At 50.6% G+C, this 18,674-nt stretch overlaps 1 non-coding gene across 1 annotated transcript; it reads right to left on the reverse strand.

Annotated features, from left to right (window-relative positions):
* Nucleotides 1-11,806: 11,806 nt before the first annotated feature.
* Nucleotides 11,807-11,990, reverse strand: LOC140425963 (U2 spliceosomal RNA). Its single transcript, XR_011948103.1, has one exon. It is a non-coding gene; the product is annotated as a U2 spliceosomal RNA (small nuclear RNA).
* Nucleotides 11,991-18,674: the final 6,684 nt, after the last annotated feature.

Consider the following 18,674-nt stretch of genomic DNA (forward strand, 5'->3'; position numbering starts at 1 on the left):
CGGAGACGAAAAACTTGGCGCTCTCCATGACAGTCACATCCCGTAACGTGCAATCGTACCCCTCCCGACACGCTGCCCACCCTTCTACTTCTTCCTACCCCTCCTGGACCCCACCGGCGGTCTCCTCAGCTGGGGCCCTGCCTTCCCAATACGCCTGCGCCACACGCCGATCTGCGCCCTCGGGGGTCCCCGCTGCTACTTCTGCAGTCAGCAGAAGCGCCCCCTCCAACACTGCCCGGGCCGCACTGCAGTTTGTAAAGCCTGCAGTAAAAAGGGCCACTTCGCGGCTGTGTGCCAGGCCCGCGCAGTCACTGCGATCGTGCCCGCTATCACCCCCTCCCCCACGACAGACGCACAATGGGAGCCGCCATCTTCTCCTCCTGGGTCCATGTGCGACCAATGGGCGCCTCATTCTTGTCCCCATTCGGCCACGTGCGCACCATGGGCGCTGCCATCTTGTCCCCCACAGGGTCTCCGGACATCACGACATCGGAACCGCACACGCTCGCCACCCGAAGCATCTGATGGCTACCCGCAGCTCGCTTCGATGACGCTGGACCAATCTCGCCCGCACAACCTGGCCACCGTGTCGACGACGGTTAAAATCAACGGCCACGCGACCTCGTGCCTGCTGGACACTGGGAGCACCGAAAGCTTTGTTCACCCAGGGAAAGGTGCTGCTCCCTCGTGGCCCACCCTGCCAATCAAAAGATCTCCCTAGTCTCCGGATCCCACTCCATCCCGATCCGAGCCTTTTGTACAGTCACCCTCACGGTCCAGGGCGTAGAATTCCTCCTCTATGTCGTTCCTAATCTCTGCGCTGCACTCCTGTTGGTCCTGGACTTGCAGTGCAACCTCCAGAGCCTCACCCTCAAATTCGGCGGGCCCTTACCCCCCCTTACCGTTTGCGGCCTTGCGACCCTCAAGGCCGATCCCCCCTCCCTTTTTGCAAATCTAACTGCGGATTGCAAGCCCTTTGACACTAGGAGCGGATGGTACAGCACCCAGGCCAAGACCTTCATCAGGTCCGAAGTCCAGCGGCTGCTTAAGGAGGGTATTATCGAGGCCAGCAACAGCCCTGGAGAGCCCAAGTGATAGTGGTTAAAACTGGGGAGAAACACAGGATGGTCGTGGACTACAGCCAGACCATCAATCGGTACACACAGCTCGACGCGTACCCCCTCCCACGCATATCTGATATGGTCAATCAGATTGCGCAGTACCAGGTCTTCTCAACAATTGATCTGAAATCCGCCTACCACCATCCGGAAGCCGGGCTGGCCATACACTGCCTTCGAGGCGGACGGTCGCCTCTACCACTTCCTTAGGGTCCCTTTCGGCGTCACAATTGGGGTCACGGTCTTCCAAAGAGAGATGGACCGAATGGCCGACCAGCACGGTTTGTGGGCCACCTTTCCGTACTTAGATAATGTCACCATCTGCAGCCATGACCAGCAGGACCACGATGCCAACCTCGATAAATTCCTCCGACTGTCATTCTTCTTAACCTGACCTACAACAAAGAGAAGTGTGTGTTCAGCACAACCCGGTTAGCCATTCTCAGCTATATAGTCCAAAACGGACTTCTCGGGCCCGACCCCGACCGCATGCGTCCCCTCGTGAAACTTCCCCTCCCCCACTGCCCCAAGGCCCTCAAACGCTGTCTGGGGTTCTTTTCCTACTACGCTCAGTGGGTCCCGGACAAAGCCAGCCCACTCATTCAGTCCACCCAATTCTCCCTCGCGGCCAAGGCACAACACACTTTCGCCCGCATCAGAGCCGACATCGCCAAGGCCGGGATGCGCGCAGTGGACGAGTCACTGCCTTTCCAAGTAGAATGCGACGCTTCAGACGTCGCCCTTGCCGCCACTCTAAACCAGGCAGGCAGACCCGTGGCATTCTTTTCCCGCACGCTTCATGCCTCGGAAATTCGACACTCATCCGTCGAAAAGGAGCTGTGCGGCATCGGAGGCATTACCTGGCCGGTAAGAGATTCACTCTCCTCCGGACCAACAGTCGGTAACCTTCATGTTCAATAACACACAGTGGGGCAAGATCAAAAATGATAAAATCTTGCGGTGGAGAATTGAGCTCCCCACCTATAATTACGAGATCTTGTATCGCCCCGGTAAACTCAACGAGCCCCCAGACGCCCTCTCCCGAGGTACATGTGCCAGCGCGCAAGTGGACCAACTCCGGGCCCTACACGACAGCCTTTGTCACCCGGGATCACTCGATTGTACCATCTGGTCAAAGCTCGCAATCTGCCCTACTCCGTCGAGGAAGTAAGGACAGTCACCAGGGACTGCCAGGTCTGTGTGGAGTGCAAGCCTCCCCTCCACCGACCGTAACACGTACATTCTCAGGGTGGTCGATGAGTACTCCAGATTCCCCTTCGCCATCCCATGCCCCGATATGACGTCTGCCACCGTCATCAAGGCCCTCAGCACCATCTTCGTTCTGTTCGGTTTCCCCGCCTACATCCACAGTGACAGGGGATCCTCATTCATGAGCGCTGAGCTGCATCAGTTCCTGCTCAGCAGGGGTATAGCCTCCAGCAGGACGACCAGCTACAACCCCCGGGGAAACGGGCAAGTAGAACGGGAGAATGGGTCGGTTTGGAGGGCCGTCCAACTGGCCCTACGGTCCAGGAACCTCCCCGCCTCTCACTGGCAGGAGGTCCTCCCTAACGCTATACACTCCATCCGGTCACTCTTGTGCACCGCCACAATAACACACCCCATGAAAGTGTTTTTACCTTCCCCAGGAAGTCCACATCCGGGGTGTCGCTCCCGACTGGTGGCGAATCAGACAAATGAAATTAACTGCCCGGGGCAGATTAGATTGGGAGTGTAAACATGATTCTGGTGAGTTGGGTTTTTAATAAGCATCCATGAGATGCAAAGGCAAGTACATCTGGTTTCCAACTTGTGGAGCAGCACTCTCCATAAAAATCTGGAAAATTGCAAATTATTACCGCACTGGTGAAAAAGTGACATTTGGCCACACTCTGAATTTTTCATTCCTGACTGCCATGATGCCCGCCGCTGGCAGGACGAGAAAATTCTGCCCATTGCCTTTTGAGGGTGGGTTCTAGATGCCCTCTGCCCAAATGACCACTCCTCATATGTGAACTTAGGCATGGATTCCAGCAGACTCGTCAATTTTAACACACTTCACAATAAGTCTCATCTCAACTTATTCATGTGCTGAAACAAGCATTTTGCAACTGTCGTCACTGCAGAACAACCAGGAGTGGGGACCCTGATATTCATTCTTTCTGATGCTTGAGGCCTGACACTGAATCATATTTTAGCATCCGTATTCTACAAGAAGTGAGGTAAATTCATTCAGTTCTGAGCAAAGATTACATTTGGAGATTTTCTCATTTGTTAGGCCTGATTTCACACAGGTCTGTAAACTTGCAAACAGAGCTATCAAGCGATTCAAGTCAATCCTTAATAAAATGCTGTGTGAAAGATAATTAATTTATTTGGGTCCAATCAAAGAGGAAAATGAAGACAAACACTTGGTTAACCTCATCGAGAGGGACAGGAAGCTTAGGTCATTCTCTGGAAGTAGAAGCGTGACCTGGAAATAATTAGACAGGTCAAAAATACGACGGCAAATCGAGAAATTTATGAAGACTGTAGGGAACACTTATTGAAATTCCAAAGAGTGATCAGTGAGATTTAATGCTATTCATTGTGGATTCCTGGCAGCTTGTTTGGTAATGTGAACAATCCATTTCAATCAAGTAAGGGAGTAATGTAGGGCAAACTCCAGTTGCATTGCTCAGTGATCACGTTTAGCCCAAACGTACCCCATAATGTCTGCCATATTTTCTAGTAATACACTATGATTTCTTCTCGATACATAGGCAACTTTAAATTGCATCTTTTTTCCTTTAGCATGCCCAAAATTACACACCTGTGATGGAGTACATGGCTGTCCAGTGTATGCACTGACATCTAGTTGTGGCATACTTTCCCACACACACACTTAAATATGGAATCATACAGAACTCCCACACAACACTCAGGATTCCTGTCCCCACTGGTTAGGTGGTGCTTTCTCTGACTATAGCCAACCTGTCCTGCAAAACAGAGAAAACTGTATCAATGATTTTTTTTTGCTGATGTGCTTACCATAGTTGAATAGTAGGTAGTGTATGCAAACTGTGAGATGAGAGCATGAGGCTTGCAACACTGCTTTGTATCTAAGGGAGAGGTGAGGCAATGTTGTTTGATTGAGCCTGTCAGAAGGTGAGTATTGCAGGGGATTTTGAATGGAGCAGTGTGTGAGGTTATTGATTCATTTGTAAGTATATGACATATGACGATGGATTCACACCCCTTGACAATACATGCAAGAAAATGGATGCGATGCTCCGTTTCTGAGATTTAGGGCTGGATCCCCCCCCCCCCGCCCGCTGCAAGAACCCCATGGGCGAGATGCCGACAATGGAAAAATCCATTGACCCCGGGCGGGATTCTCCTGTCGTCCGACGAACACTGCCGGAGTATCCCACCCCAAGTATTGATGCCAACGTAGAATTTGTGGACTTTCACAACAGCATAACTGGCGCCGCACCTGGACCATTATTGTTAAGGGACTAGCACCAGAAACACGTGGAACACAATCGATTCCAATGAGAAACGGTGCCGGATTTGCCGGGTCTGAGATTGACACTCAGGAGGCTGACAAGCTGCAGCTGCATAAACACGTCACTCCCCACACACACCATCCCAGCCAACAAGACGGCAGCAAGACACGTAGCCCCATGATTCACCGACACTGAGCTGGAGACCCTCCTGGACGCGGTGGAGGACAGGAGGATGACCCTGTACCCCAGCCCCGGAAGGAGGCTGCCAGCTGCCAACATTTGTTGTGCCTGTTATATTACTAAATTGTAATATAAATATTACAGCTGTAGAGGTGAGATCAGGTAGTTTCATTACTTCCGGAAAATTGTAATAATAATCAATTTCAAGAATGTAGTCTTTTCCAAATGAATGAAATAAATCTTTTCCTACTTTCACCCATGGTAACGTAGTCATATCATGTTGTTTTAACGTTTCTTTGCATTGAGATGGTTGATGTCTCTGACATGTTGACCACAACATAATCATTTCTGCAATGTCTTTGTTTATACCCGGCCAGTACACTGCTTGCCGAGCTCTTCGTTTGCACTTCTCGATGCCGAGATGTCCTTCATGAAGTTTGCTTAGCCTTTCTGACCTGAGATTTTCTGAAATGACAATTCTATCATTTCTCAATAGTATGCCATCTAATATTGTCAGTTCAGTTTGTATACTTTGGTATTATGGACAGTGTCCTTTTGGCCATCCATGCTGTAGATGATTGTTCACTCCACGCAAGATTACATCCTCCTGTGTTTCTTCATGAATCTGCTTCAGCTTTCGATCTGATGCAGGAAGTGTCTCTCTGTGTAACTGTAAGTGAGCTTCGATATCATTGATTGATTCCAACGGTAGAATTTCTGTGCTGATAGATCTCGAAATTGTATCTGCAATTACTAAATCATTACTAGGCGTATAGATTAGAGTGAAATCATGGGCGGGATTCTCCGACCTCCACGCTGGAATCGCACCCGGTGCAGGGACGGAGAATAGCTGTTCACGCCGGAAATCCGGCGCGACGGCGCTTCCGCGATTCTCTGTGGTCCAGCCAGTCCCGCACGCGCGGTCGATGTGGCGCTGGTTGGGGGCCGTTGGAACAGGCCTCCGCGGTGATTCTCGCGATCGACCGTCCGATCCCCCGCTGGCGTGGTTTACATGTGGTATCACCCGGCGGGTGCTGGGACCCGGTGGGGGGGTATCTGACTCTGGGGGAGGGCCTCAACGGTGACCAGGTCCACGATGGGGGGCCACCGATCGGCGGGCCATCGCGATCTGGGAGGGACCTACCTTCCTCTGCACGGGCCCGCTGTGTGGCTCCACCATGATGGCGGCGCCCGCGCCGAGGTGGGCCGCCGCGCGCATGTGCGAACCCGCTTGTGGCCGCCGTGCACATGCGCGGACCTGCTTGCGGCTGCCGTGCACGGTTTGGCTAGCAGGGCCCCGCTGACAGCCAGAGCTGTGGGACGCTTGTCGCGGCTCTGCTAGCCCCTGGAAAAAGGAGAATCACCCCGGACCGTTAAGGAAAAAGTCCGGAATGATTGTCCGGAGTGATTCCGAGCGGGCATGGGGACTGAGTCCCCAGAAGGGAGAATCCCGCCCCCTTTCTCCTTCATTGAGATTTTTATCAATGATAGGATTTTTATCAATGATATTTACGAGAGGTCAATGGTCAGTTTCAACTGTGAATTTAGGTAGACCATAAACATAATCATGAAATTTAGATCTGCCAGTTACGAGTCCAAAGCATTCTTTTTAATTTGCTCATATCTGCACTCTGTTTTTGTCATGGCTCTTGATGCATATGCAATTGGTACCCAATTGGTGTGGTCGTCTTGCTGGAGTAAGACTGCACCTATGCCTCCTTGACTTGCATGTGTCGAGATTTTTGTGGGCTTTGTTGGATCGAAAAAATTCAAGCTTGGAGCTTGTATTAGTTGTTGTTTGAGGTCTAGCCATTCTGCATTATGATGTGGAGTCCACTCAAATTCAGTGTTTTTCTTAATCAATTGTCGTAGCGCAACAGTTCTTGAAGATAGATTGGAGATGAATTTCCCGAGGAAAGTACAGCTTTCTTGTCTTTCGGTTGCTGCATTTTCTCGATGGCTTCTACCTTTTCTTCATCTGGTTTGATACCATTGGGCTGTGATGTTATCATCTAGAAATTTTAATGATGAGGTAGCAAATGTGCATTTTGACTGGTTTAATTTTAAACCATACTGATGTATGCGTTTGAATACTTTCCTTAGCCTAGCAATATGTTCTTCCTCAGTGGTAGACCATATAATGATGTCGTCTACATAGACTCAAACACCATCTATGTTTTCGGTCATCTGCTCCATAATTTGGTGAAAAATCTCTGAGGCAGAGATGATCCCGAAGGGCATTCTATTGAAGCAGTATCTTCCAAAAGGCATGTTGAATGCATAGAGGAGCTTGCTTGAGTCGTCAAGCTGCATCTGCCAAAAACCTTGTGATGTATCCACCTTTGTGAAAATCTGCGCATTTGACATTTCAGAAGTAATTTCTTCTCTTTGGGAATAGGATAATGTTCTTGATATATGTTCTTGTTAAGCTGCTTGGTATCCATGCAAATTCTGATACCTCCTGACGGTTTTTTCACACAGACCAGGGAACTAACCCAATCAGTTGGTTGTGTTACCTTGGATATGATTCCTTAAGATTGTAATCTCATTAGTTCTGCTTTCAATCTCTCTCTTAGAGGCGCTGGTACTCTTCTGGGTGGATGGGTGATAGGCATTGCATCCTTTTTTAGCAGAATTTTATACTGACATGACAATGTGCCCATACCATGAAAAACATCAGGGTATTCACTGAGTAACTGTTGAATGTCACCTTCTAATCTCGATGTCTCAGTTGTGTGCATGAAGGTCCTTTGAATCAACTGCAACTCCTTGCATGCCTGAACACCTAATAACGAAGATCTGTGATCATCCACAATCTCAAAACGCAGTGTTCTCTGTTAAGAGCTGTTAAATGACACAAACCATGTGACACAATCTGATTGCTATTATAATCTTTAGGTTTGCATACCGCAGGTAAAATCTTGTAATCCCCTTGGATGGATGATAAATCCTGACAGTTGAGCAAATTGGCGGAAGCGCCAGTGTTCAGCTTAACTACTATAGGGCTGTTGTTAATATGCACGGTCATTGTCCATTCATTGTCGTTACTAATGTGCAACTCCTTGTTGCATGGAGATCTTTTGTTGTTGCTTGAAGATCTGTTGTTGTTGCTTCAATTACTCCAACAAAAATGTGTTTTCCAAAGAAAAACTTTCATCTTTTCTTTGAAGATGAAAAATTCTTTTGTGAATTTATTCTTTCAGTTTTTTCGATTGATCTTACATTGAAATACTTTTTCTGTGCGGTAAGGAGACAAATTGCTGATGGTTTACATTGAGAAGCAAAGTGGTTTAATCTTGAGCACTTTAAACACCGTTTTCCTTGAGCAGGACAATTCCCCTTTAAGTGGGCGTTACCGCATCTGTAGCACGTCATGACGTCGTCTCTCTGACTCATGAGTGATGTTCGCGCATGCGCAGACTTCTACTGAATAGTCTCGCATTTCTGTACGAACTGCGGATGTCCCAAATTGGAATGTGTGCACGCAAGATAGCTGCCACCCTGAACGTGCTTCTTTGCTGCCTGCGACACCATTTTAACTTTCTCAACCTCGTGGTGAACTTTCCCGCCTTTTTCTCGTGGATAAAATTCTAAGTATTGGTTTTTACTCTGCTTATTTGAAATACACTTTTCATTCGCAGTTTTTAGAGTTAAATCATATTGCCATAATAGAGCTTCTATTAGACTTTCGTTCGTTATTCCATAAACAATCTGATCACTGATTACAGATTTGTGTAAATCAGCAAAATTACAAGTCTGGGCTTGAAGTTTAAGATCAGTGATAAAGCTAGTGATGGATTATCCATTCTTTTGTAAACGCTTGTGAAATTTGAATCGCTCCAAAATTTCATTGGTTTGCATTTTGCAATGATCATCAAATTTTGCGACAATCACCCCAAATTTACTTTTATCTTTTCCTTCAGCAAATATGAACAAATTGTAAATTTCAATAGCCCGCTGACCTGCCAGTGACAGAAGCAAAGCTATGCGTCTAGCTCCAGATGCTGTATTTAAGTCATGAGCTTCTAAATAGAGCTGGAATTGCTGTTTAAATAACTTCCAATTAAGATTTAAGTTACTGGTAGTCTTCAGATGTCTGGGAGCCTGCACTTGGTCCATCGAATCGATTTGCTGTCGAGGATCCGTTTGCTACAATGACTTCCACAGTCGAACAGTCAGTATCAGAACTTTTTCTTTTCTTTTCTAATCTTTTTACTAGTTGTTCTTAAAGCTTGTTTCTACCTGGTGCCATGTTATGTTACTAAATTGTAATAGAAATATTACTCTTTTGTCTTGCCGAGTTGTATTGAATTCTGATGAGAAATAGTCGCAATCTTCCAGATGATGACAAATTATTTATTGAGCGATATATAATAAACTCGAGAGTTCTTTCACTTTAATACTTTGACTAGTAAAACAAATAAGTAAGTTTAGATTAAACTAACAATTATGATAATACACTACACTCTGATCTGCTCACGTCTTCACTCCAACTATTCTCCACATGCACTAACCAAAAAAAGAGTGGGAAACTCCTTATATAGCTCCTGTTAGTGTTGCCATCTAGTGATCAGCTGTCTGTACTTACTTTACTTTAACTGAACATGTATTAATACACGCAGAGATTGCTGCAGTGCCTGGGCACAGGTGGCAGAGGCGGTCAGTGCCACCAGCAACCCCGTCCGGATTGGCCAGCAGTGCCGGAAGAAACTGCACAACCTCCTCAGGCTGGCCAGGGTGAGATGCAGCACTGTACCCCAGGCACAAATCGCCGTCCCACATACCCGTAACTCGACACCCCCTCCCCCCAACCCGGAGGTGGCCGAACCCCCAACTTGCCACACATGCTGGCACCCATATCGGCTGCCATGGCCGGGTGCCCTGGCCACTGAGGCCACCAGCTACCCACCCCCTGGGCTGCATGAGTCGGACTGCCTAACACTGTCATTTTATGTTTCCACCCCCCCCCCCCCCCCCCCCCCATCCCAAGGAGAATGCCACGCACAACCGCTGGGAGCGGGAGAAGACAGGAGGGGGACTGCCGGACCTGCGGACCCTCACCATGGCCGAACAGAGGGGCATGGTCGGTGACCCAGAGGAACAGGATGTCACTGAGTTGGAGCTCGGCCGCGGACAAGGAAGTGAAACCCTGCTTAGGTCCGGTTCCCCATCATACTGGTACCAACAGCCCCCCCCCAACCTCCCCACCACCCAAACCTCCACATCACCCTCACCCCCACACCACCCTCACCCAACAAAACCCTCACCTGATACCAACCTCACCCCCACTTCACCCTCACCCCCACATCACTGCCCACCACCCATACGCCCACCCCCACTACCCCCCCTCCCAGGTTCTAATCAGGCGTCTTGATTTGTGTGTTACAGGATCTGCTGGGGATGGGATGGGTCCATCAAGTATCCCCAAATTCCAGCTGGTGTCTCCACCGGAGCCCCCCCCATGAGCTGAGCACCAACGCTAAAAGCAGCTTGGACGCCAGCCCTCCGCCCGAGACTCAGGACATCCCGGAGCTCAGGTCGGGGGATGACACAGACTTCCCGTCACAGCTGTCTCCAACACCCTCCACCATCCCAGAGACACTCACCTCAGTTGGGCATGTTAGTGATGAGGCTCCTGCGGCACTATCTGGTTCTCACCACACAGATGCTCCGGTACAGCAGGTGGAGGTAGGAGCACCCGATGGGGTAGACGATCGAAGGGCAGGCTGACCCAGGGAACCAGCTGACATCCAGATGGGTCTCGAGCTTCTGGAACAAATAGTCCCATTTATACTGGAGGTGCAGTCGCAGAGCCAGGGACTACATGAGGGGTTTCCGGCGAGCATCCAGTACCTGCAGGTACAGTTGGACAATTCCAACTGCATGCAGGAGCAGGAAGTGGTGCCAACAATGTGAACCACCCAGGCCAACAATGCATGGGTGGTGTCCACAGTTGAAGCATTGGAGGTGACAGTTTCGGCTGTGGATCGGCCTGGGGCATTCTGTGGAGGCACTGGCTGAGGCCCAGGACATTGTTGCTGTCTCACAGGCAACCATGTCCCATAGCCACCTGGAAACTGCAGTGGCGCTCCTGAACGAGGCCCAGTCACAGCAGGCCATAGGTGGAAGATCAGTGGCATTGCCCAGGCGCTGGCCAATATAGCGCTGACACAGAGGGAGGTGGCCCAGTCCCAGAGGGACATGGCGAAGTCACTGGATGATGTGACACAGACCCAGAAGGAATTGGCACAGTCTATGCGTGATGTGCTGCAGTCCCAGATGGAGACTGTGCTCCTTGCCAACAAGCCTGCAGACCCTGATCGAGACCAGAGTGGGCCTCCAGGACTGGCAGCGCCAGCTGGCTGGGGAGCCTCAGGGGATAGCTCCGCTTGCACACTGTCCAAAGGAGTAGCCCGGGGGCCATTAGGCACCCCGAGGTAGGAGGAAGTGATGGGTCCTGTGCCAGTGACTCCCGCGTGTGAGGTGATGGAACACGGGAGCACCTTGGAATCCCCCCTCCTGGCCCTCTACAGATCTTTGTACCATCTGCAAACTTAGCAATAGTGCCTTTGGTTCCTTCTTCCAGATCATTAATGTATATTGTGAAAAGTTGTGGTCCCAGCACAGAACCCTGAGGCACACCACTAGTCACAGGTTGCCATCCTAAAAAGACCCCTTTGTCCCCACTCTCTGCCTTCTGCCAGTCAGCCAATCCTCTATCCATGCCAGGATCTTACCCTTAACACCATGGGCTCTTAACTTATTTAACAGTCTCCTATGCGGCACCTTGTTAAAGGTCTTCTGCAAATCTAAATAAATCATGTCCACTGGTTCTCCTTCTTTTACCTTCCCTGTTACTTCCTCAAGGAACTCTTAACAGATTTGTCAGACAGGACCGCCCCTTCCAAGCACTTCCCGATCTCATCTTTAATAACAGGCTCTAAAATCTTACCAATGACCGAAGTCAGGCTAACCGGCCTCTACTTTCCCATCTTCCTTTCTTTTTTTTCTTTTTTATCTTACTTTTTCTGAGTTATAAAGCCAGGGCTCAGAGTCTGGACAGGGGCGAACCCCTAATCCAGCTCCTTGCCTGCTCCAAAAACCAATTCAAATTCATGGTCCCCACAAGAGAGACATACCAGATCTGAGCCGATAGGCAGAGCCGACATTACACTTGATCTTAGCCAAAAGGCCGAGAAGCAATACATCCCTCCCTTCTTAAACAGTGGTGTTACATTAGCCAATTTCCAGTCCTCTGGGACCTTTCCTGCCTCCAGTGATTCCTGAAAGATCACCACCAATGCTTCCACAATCTCCTCAGCTATCTCTTTTAGGACCCTGGGGTGTAGTCCATCCGGTCCAGGTGATTTATCCACCTACAGACCTTTCAGTTTCCCCAGAAACTTCTCCTTAGTGATGGTCACTGCACTCACCTCTGCCCCTGATTTTCCTGGAGCTCTGGCATCCCACTGGTGTCTTCCACTTTGAAGACAGAAGCAAAGTAACTATTCAGTTCCTCTGCCATTTCCTTGTTTCCTATCATTACTTCTCCACCCACATTTTCCAGTGGTCCAATGTCTATTTTTGCCACTCTCTTACATTTTATATGTTGAAAAACCTCTTCCTATCTTCTTTTATATTACTAGCTAGCTAGCACTCATATTTCATCTTCTCCCCCCCTTATTGCTTTTTTAGTTGTCCGCTGCTTGTTTTTAAAGGCTTCCCAATCTTCTGGCTTCCCACTAATTCTTGCCACTTTGTATGATTTTTCTTTTGCTTTTATGGTGTCCTTGACTTCCCTTGTCAACCATGGATGCCTCGTCCTCCCCTCAGCATGTTTCCTCCTCCTGGGGATGAATTTCTGTTGTGCCTCCCGAATAACCCCCCAAAACTCCTGCCATTGCTGTTCCACTGTCTTCCTTGCTATGCCGCTTTTCCAATCAACACTGGCCAGCTCCTCCCTCATGAGCTGGATTCTCCGCTCCCCGACGGCAAAATCGCGTTCGGCGACGGAGCGGACAATCCGTTTTGACGGCAATACTGAGAGTGGCGCCGGTTTTTGTATTGTCTGACCCCTAAAAGGTGGTGTACTCCCCGATTATCCATGGCCCGCCCCACAATGCGGACTCAGTCCGGCGACACCACAGTCAGTGGAGGGCCGATCCACGGGCAGGGGGGCTTCATTCGGGGCTGGGGGCACTGTTGGCGGGTGGTCTGGGCCACGCGAGCAGCCGAAGGGGGCACTGCATTTGCAGTCCGAGTCTGCGGACTGAGTCCGCCTTGGAGCATGGCGTGGCGCTGCAGGTCACTGCCGTGCGCATACGTGGCCAGGAACCGAAATGCTCCGGGCCATATCGGCAACTGGAGCTGCGAGATCTACGCTGCCTCCCTGCTATCCCCCAGCAAAACGATGAATCGGTAGCCGGCGTGGGGACTTGGTCTCCAAAACGGAGAATCCAGCTCCATGTCTTTGTAGTTACCCTTATTTAATTGTAATACCGTTACATCTGATTGCAGCTTCTCCCTCTCAAACTGCAGGGTAAATTCTATCATATTCTGGTCACTGCTCCCTAAGGGTTCCTTCACCTTAAGTTGCCTAATCAAGTCTGCCTCATTACACATCACCAAATCCAGAATTGCCTGTTCCCTCGTAGGCTCTGTCACAAGCTGCTCCAAAAAGCATCTCTTAGACATTCCACAAATTCCTTTTCTTGGGATCCACTACCAACCTGATTGTCCCAGTCCACCTGCATATTGAAGTTCCCCATGATTATTGTAATGTTGCCTTTATCATATGTCTTTTCTATCTCCTGATTTATTTTCTGCCCCACATCCTGTCAACTGCTTGGGGCCCAAGGGTTAGGTACTGTAAAGCCAGAAAGGTAGACACCAGTTAGGTTGGCACAGGTGCAGCACATAAGATATTGATAGTGGCTAGGGCACAAACCTGTTCATATATGTTCAGAATAAACACATGTTAACTATGTTACAATCTGCCTCGGTGCTCTGTCAGAAGGGTGTGAGGGATGTGCTGGGTTGGCTGCAGAGGGGGCGCTGGGGTGGGTGGGGTGCTAGCTGAGGGTCAGAGGGGGCTTGGACCACAGGCCACAGAGCAGCTAATGGTCACTGCTCCCGTGCACCCCCCCCCCCCACCCTCACCAGCCCCCCTCCACCACCACAGGGGTTTGGTGGGGCCGCGTGAGGGAATGGTCAGTTCACATGCAGGGATCACCCAGGTGGACAGTGGAAAGTGCCACTCTGGGCGGGGCTCAGACATTGGCAAATATGTGGGTGCACAAGAGCTCATCGCAGGTCGTCATCACCCTCCATCCCATGGACCAGACCCGCTGTTACAGCCAACCCAGTGCCCGTAATCCATAATAAGGCAGGTAGGAATCACAGAGGGCGTTGCAAGGGGTGGGGGAGTGGGGGCTGCTGCAGGAGAGGTTTTCATGCGAGGGGGTGGTGAGCTGATGGGGCCGGTAGGGGTGGGATGGGATGTCCGTGTCTCGGCCAGAACCCTAGCCGGTGAACTTGGAGGCAATTAGAGCGTCCCATGTGCATTGTCCCAGGGGCACATGTTGTGCGGCAGATAGACCCTGACGTCCAGGAGCCAACCCCTCAGCTGGGGGGCCACCTCAAAGAGGCCGGGAATCGTCAAGTCTGCCAGGATGAAGACATCATGCACGCTGCCCGGGTATCAGGTGAAGATGTGCTTGATGTGCATCTCATGGTCACACGGCAGCTGCATGTTCATCGAGAGGAACCCCTTTTGGTTTGTGAAGAGCTGCCTGTCATCTGCAGGTGTCCATACGGGGACATGCATCCCGTTGATCATCCCCTGGACCCATGGTATCACGGTGATGGCGACTAACCTGGCTGCCCATGCATCCTGATGGGCTCGGTCCACATTGCAATTGATGTATTGTGGCAACCTGGCATATAGGGCCTTCATCACCTGTGCACCCAGCTCTGTGGAATCGCGGACAGACCCCCACTGGAAGGACCCCATGGCGTAGATGTTCAAGGCGACTGTTACCATGATGGCCACCGGTAGCGAGTGTCCGTCCTAATTCCTCCGCGGTGCTAGGTGTGCCATGATCTGGTAATCTCACTATCTCTCTCTGCTCAGCCGGAGTCTTTGATGGCAGGCCTGGTCCGTCAGGTCCTCGAATGACAGGCGCTGCCGGTACACATGGGGCCTATTGCGGGGCCTCCTCCCAACCTCCTCCTTGGCCTGTTGGGCAGCCGGCTCCCCATCCTCACTGGCTGCCTCCTGTTCCACTGAGGCATGTTCAACTGCTGCATGATCCTCCTCCTTGAGCAGCTTCAGCTTGTAAAGCCTCAGTGCATCCCCCAGGGCTGCGGTGACGAGGAGGAAGGCCGCCATTCCTGGTTGAATTCCAATATCCATTGTCGGCAGGGGGCGAGAGGCCGACATGTTAGCATGGTGCGTACCCCATGCCCAACCTGGTCCAACGGGCTACATGGTGGCCCTGGTTTGCACAGCACATCACCCTGACCCTGCATATGCCCCCATCCCCCATATTCGCACCCCTGGCTCAGTCGGTGTCCGAAACCGCGGGGGCTTCTGGCCCTGGTACCCATCACTGCTGCTAGGGGTGCCATCGGCTAACGTTGCACTTGTCAGTGGTACACTTCATAGCCCTTGCAAAGCATCCCCCTATAGTAGCTACTGTGCGTATTGCCCTTGGGTGTGGTGCGTGATGCCTAGCTGGTGGATGGCAACCTTTTAGGGGTAAGGGGTTGTTATGGTGGAGTGTGGGGTGCAGGGACAGTGGGGTGGAGGGTGGGGCTGGGGTGCGGGGGAATGGTGCGGTGTCAGCACCATACGGCCAGTGACACTCTGCAGAACCATGTGCTAAGGTAGGTGGTTAGTGGAGTGGCAGCAAGATGGTCACAGTCTGTGACTAGACACCCTGGTCCCATGGGGGTAACCCTGACCCCACGGCCCATCCCTGGTCACCCCTGTTGCCCCCGCTGCGTCCCTCCCCACGCTGTCCCTTACAGGAGCCACCCCCTTACAGGATCGGCAGCCCACTGTTGCAACTCTGCGTCTTGTAGCCATCTGGGATGGCCACTTCCAGAATACAAAATGGATGTTTGCAAAGATTGCAGGGAATATTGGACAATGCTAAGAAAGCAGGCAGGCACAGAGCCTGTACATGTATTGGAACCGCAGCTCCCAGACGAGACTGAAACTGTCGGTCCATTAGCATATTGACAGCCCATCTCAGGGAACAAAGGGAGATACTCAAGTAACCGATCTGGCTCCAGACCTCACGGCGCCAGTTCCCCAAACCGAAAGCACAAACAAAGCCAGGCCACCGGCCACCTAGGACACGCCCAGCCATCAGGGCACCCACCCCTTTATTGGTCAGGATCAATGCGAATGATCAAGAAATGGCCCAATTGATTGGGGCCAAGGTCAAGGCCCGCCCATAAACGCGCGAAGCCCCCTTCGGGTATAAGAAGAAGGCCCGGAGAGAGAATCGCTCTCTTGGAATTGGCTCTCACAGTGGAGAGATCCTTCCACCAGCTACACCTGAAGCAAGTAAGTCCAAGGTCAACACTCGCTACCAGACGGACGACCTTAGCTGTTCACCATCACCACTTCGACCCCAGCAGCCTCAGATCCGAATAACGGCCATTGTTCCTCTGACTGAGTGGGCGCCCGAAGCTCAGTATAGATCATAGATCATAGAATTTACAGTGCAGAAGGAGGCCATTCGGCCCATCGAGTCTGCACCGGCTCTTGGAAAGAGCACCATACCCAAGGTCAACACCTCCACCCTATCCCCATAACCCAGTAACCCCACCCAACACTAAGGGCAATTTTGGATACTAAGGGCAATTTATCATGGCCAATCCACCTAACCTGCACATCTTTGGACTGTGGGAGGAAACCGGAGCACCCGGAGGAAACCCACGCAGACACGAGGAGGATGTGCTGACTCCGCACAGACAGTGACCCAAGCCGGAATCGAACCTGGGACCCTGGAGCTGTGAAGCAATTGTGCGTTAGCAGTCGTGATAGTTTAGTCTGTAGTATTTTGTGCATGAGTAGATCTTACTGTATGTGTAAATAAATAGTATTGACTTTGAACTACTAACTGGTTTATCGGCTCTTTGATCAGTATTCGGGTTTGAACCTTACGGCGGCATCGAAAGATACCTGGCGACTCTAAAGCAAATGTAATTAGGATTAAGGAAGGCGACCATATTGACCGCCATATTTAGAACCAAATAAACAGAGCAACATTTACTGGCGACATCTGACGGGACTCGACCTAGAAGTGGCCTAGTCACTCCGAGAGAACCCAAATTTGAATTGGAATCCAATTGGAAACAGAAAAAACCACAAGTCTAACAACAATACTGATCAAACCTCCAAAATTCAGAAGTGTGTTAATGCATGCGTACTAACAGGGATATAAGGTAAACCTGAGAGATTTTGTTGCGTAAAACTGTTGGGAGTTTTGTAGGCCGGAAATTAGCATAAGCCGCACCCGTGTTTACATCGCACCTTTATCACCCCCTGTTCCAAATTGGGTAGAGACCACAGAGATAGAGAAAAATGGCAATGAAGGCAATGGAACGCCTTATGAACCCCCAAGAATTCGAGGTCGCAGCGACCAGTAGAGTAGGACAGTGTCTCGTATGGGAAGAAGTGATCAGAAAATATCTCAAAGGGAAAGGATGGCCCCTTTGGAGTGAATTCTGCGCCAATGATGAAACAAGTCCCGGAAGTATAGGGCATACTTGGTGAGAGAACCTGACAGAGATCCATAAGAAGAGCTTAGGGAAAGCTCGCAAGCCAATGGCAATCGTGTCCTGCTTGGCACAATTGCGAGGCACAGAGGAGGTCGTTAGGACACTCCGTAGAGAGAATGAGGAGAGAGGCAAGAGTAATGAAGGAGATGTGAGTGCATATGAGAGAGAGAACAAGGAACTGAGAGAGCAGTTAGCGGCGAGGGACAAGGAGGTGGAGGATGCCAAGCGGGCACACCAGTCTTGTCTCGCCCATTTGAGCAGCTTTCAGTCCCAATATGACAAAGCGTACCAAGACACGCAACGCGCGGTGTTGGTAAGACAGGAAACCGAACAAGTCGAGCAGTTACAGAAACAGTGCAGCGATTTAAAAGCATCCCTACGAGCACTCCACACTTCCACGACGGAACAAAGGCAGAGCTCGGTTCATAGATTATCATAGAATTTACAGTGCAGAAGGAGGCCATTCGGCCCATCGAGTCTGCACCGGCTCTTGGAAAGAGCACCCTACCCAAGGTCAACACCTCCACCCTATCCCCATAACCCAGTAACCCCACCCAACACTAAGGGCAATTTTGGACACTAAGGGCAATTTATCATGGCCAATCCACCTAACCCGCACATCTTTGGACTGTGGGAGGAAACCGGAGCACCCGGAGGAAACCCACACACACACGGGGAGGATGTGCAGACTCCGCACAGACAGTGACCCAAGCCGGAATGGAACCTGGAACCCTGGAGCTGTGAAGCAATTGTGCTGCCCCACGCAAAGTGTCGGAGGCAAATTGCAGAATTGCAATCTCTGCTTTCTGTTCAGAATGGGTTTCAGAGCACGTTTGGACCCCAGTTAGACCAGGAAAATGGCCCCGATTGGCTTGAGTTAAATGAGACTGCCCACAGATATGTACATGGGACATGAACACAGGAAAAACCCCAGAAACGAAAAGCACCCCAACCCCCGACTGCACAAGCAGAACACACCCCTATGAACCCTGTAACCACACGTCGCAGGGCCGCAGCAGAAGGAAACTCAGATTTCTTATACACTACCCTGTTAACCGTCACTCAATTACGGGATGCGTGTAATAAAATAACA

This window comes from Scyliorhinus torazame, chromosome 6 (genome assembly GCF_047496885.1).
Source record: "Scyliorhinus torazame isolate Kashiwa2021f chromosome 6, sScyTor2.1, whole genome shotgun sequence".
Lineage (NCBI taxonomy): Eukaryota > Metazoa > Chordata > Chondrichthyes > Carcharhiniformes > Scyliorhinidae > Scyliorhinus > Scyliorhinus torazame.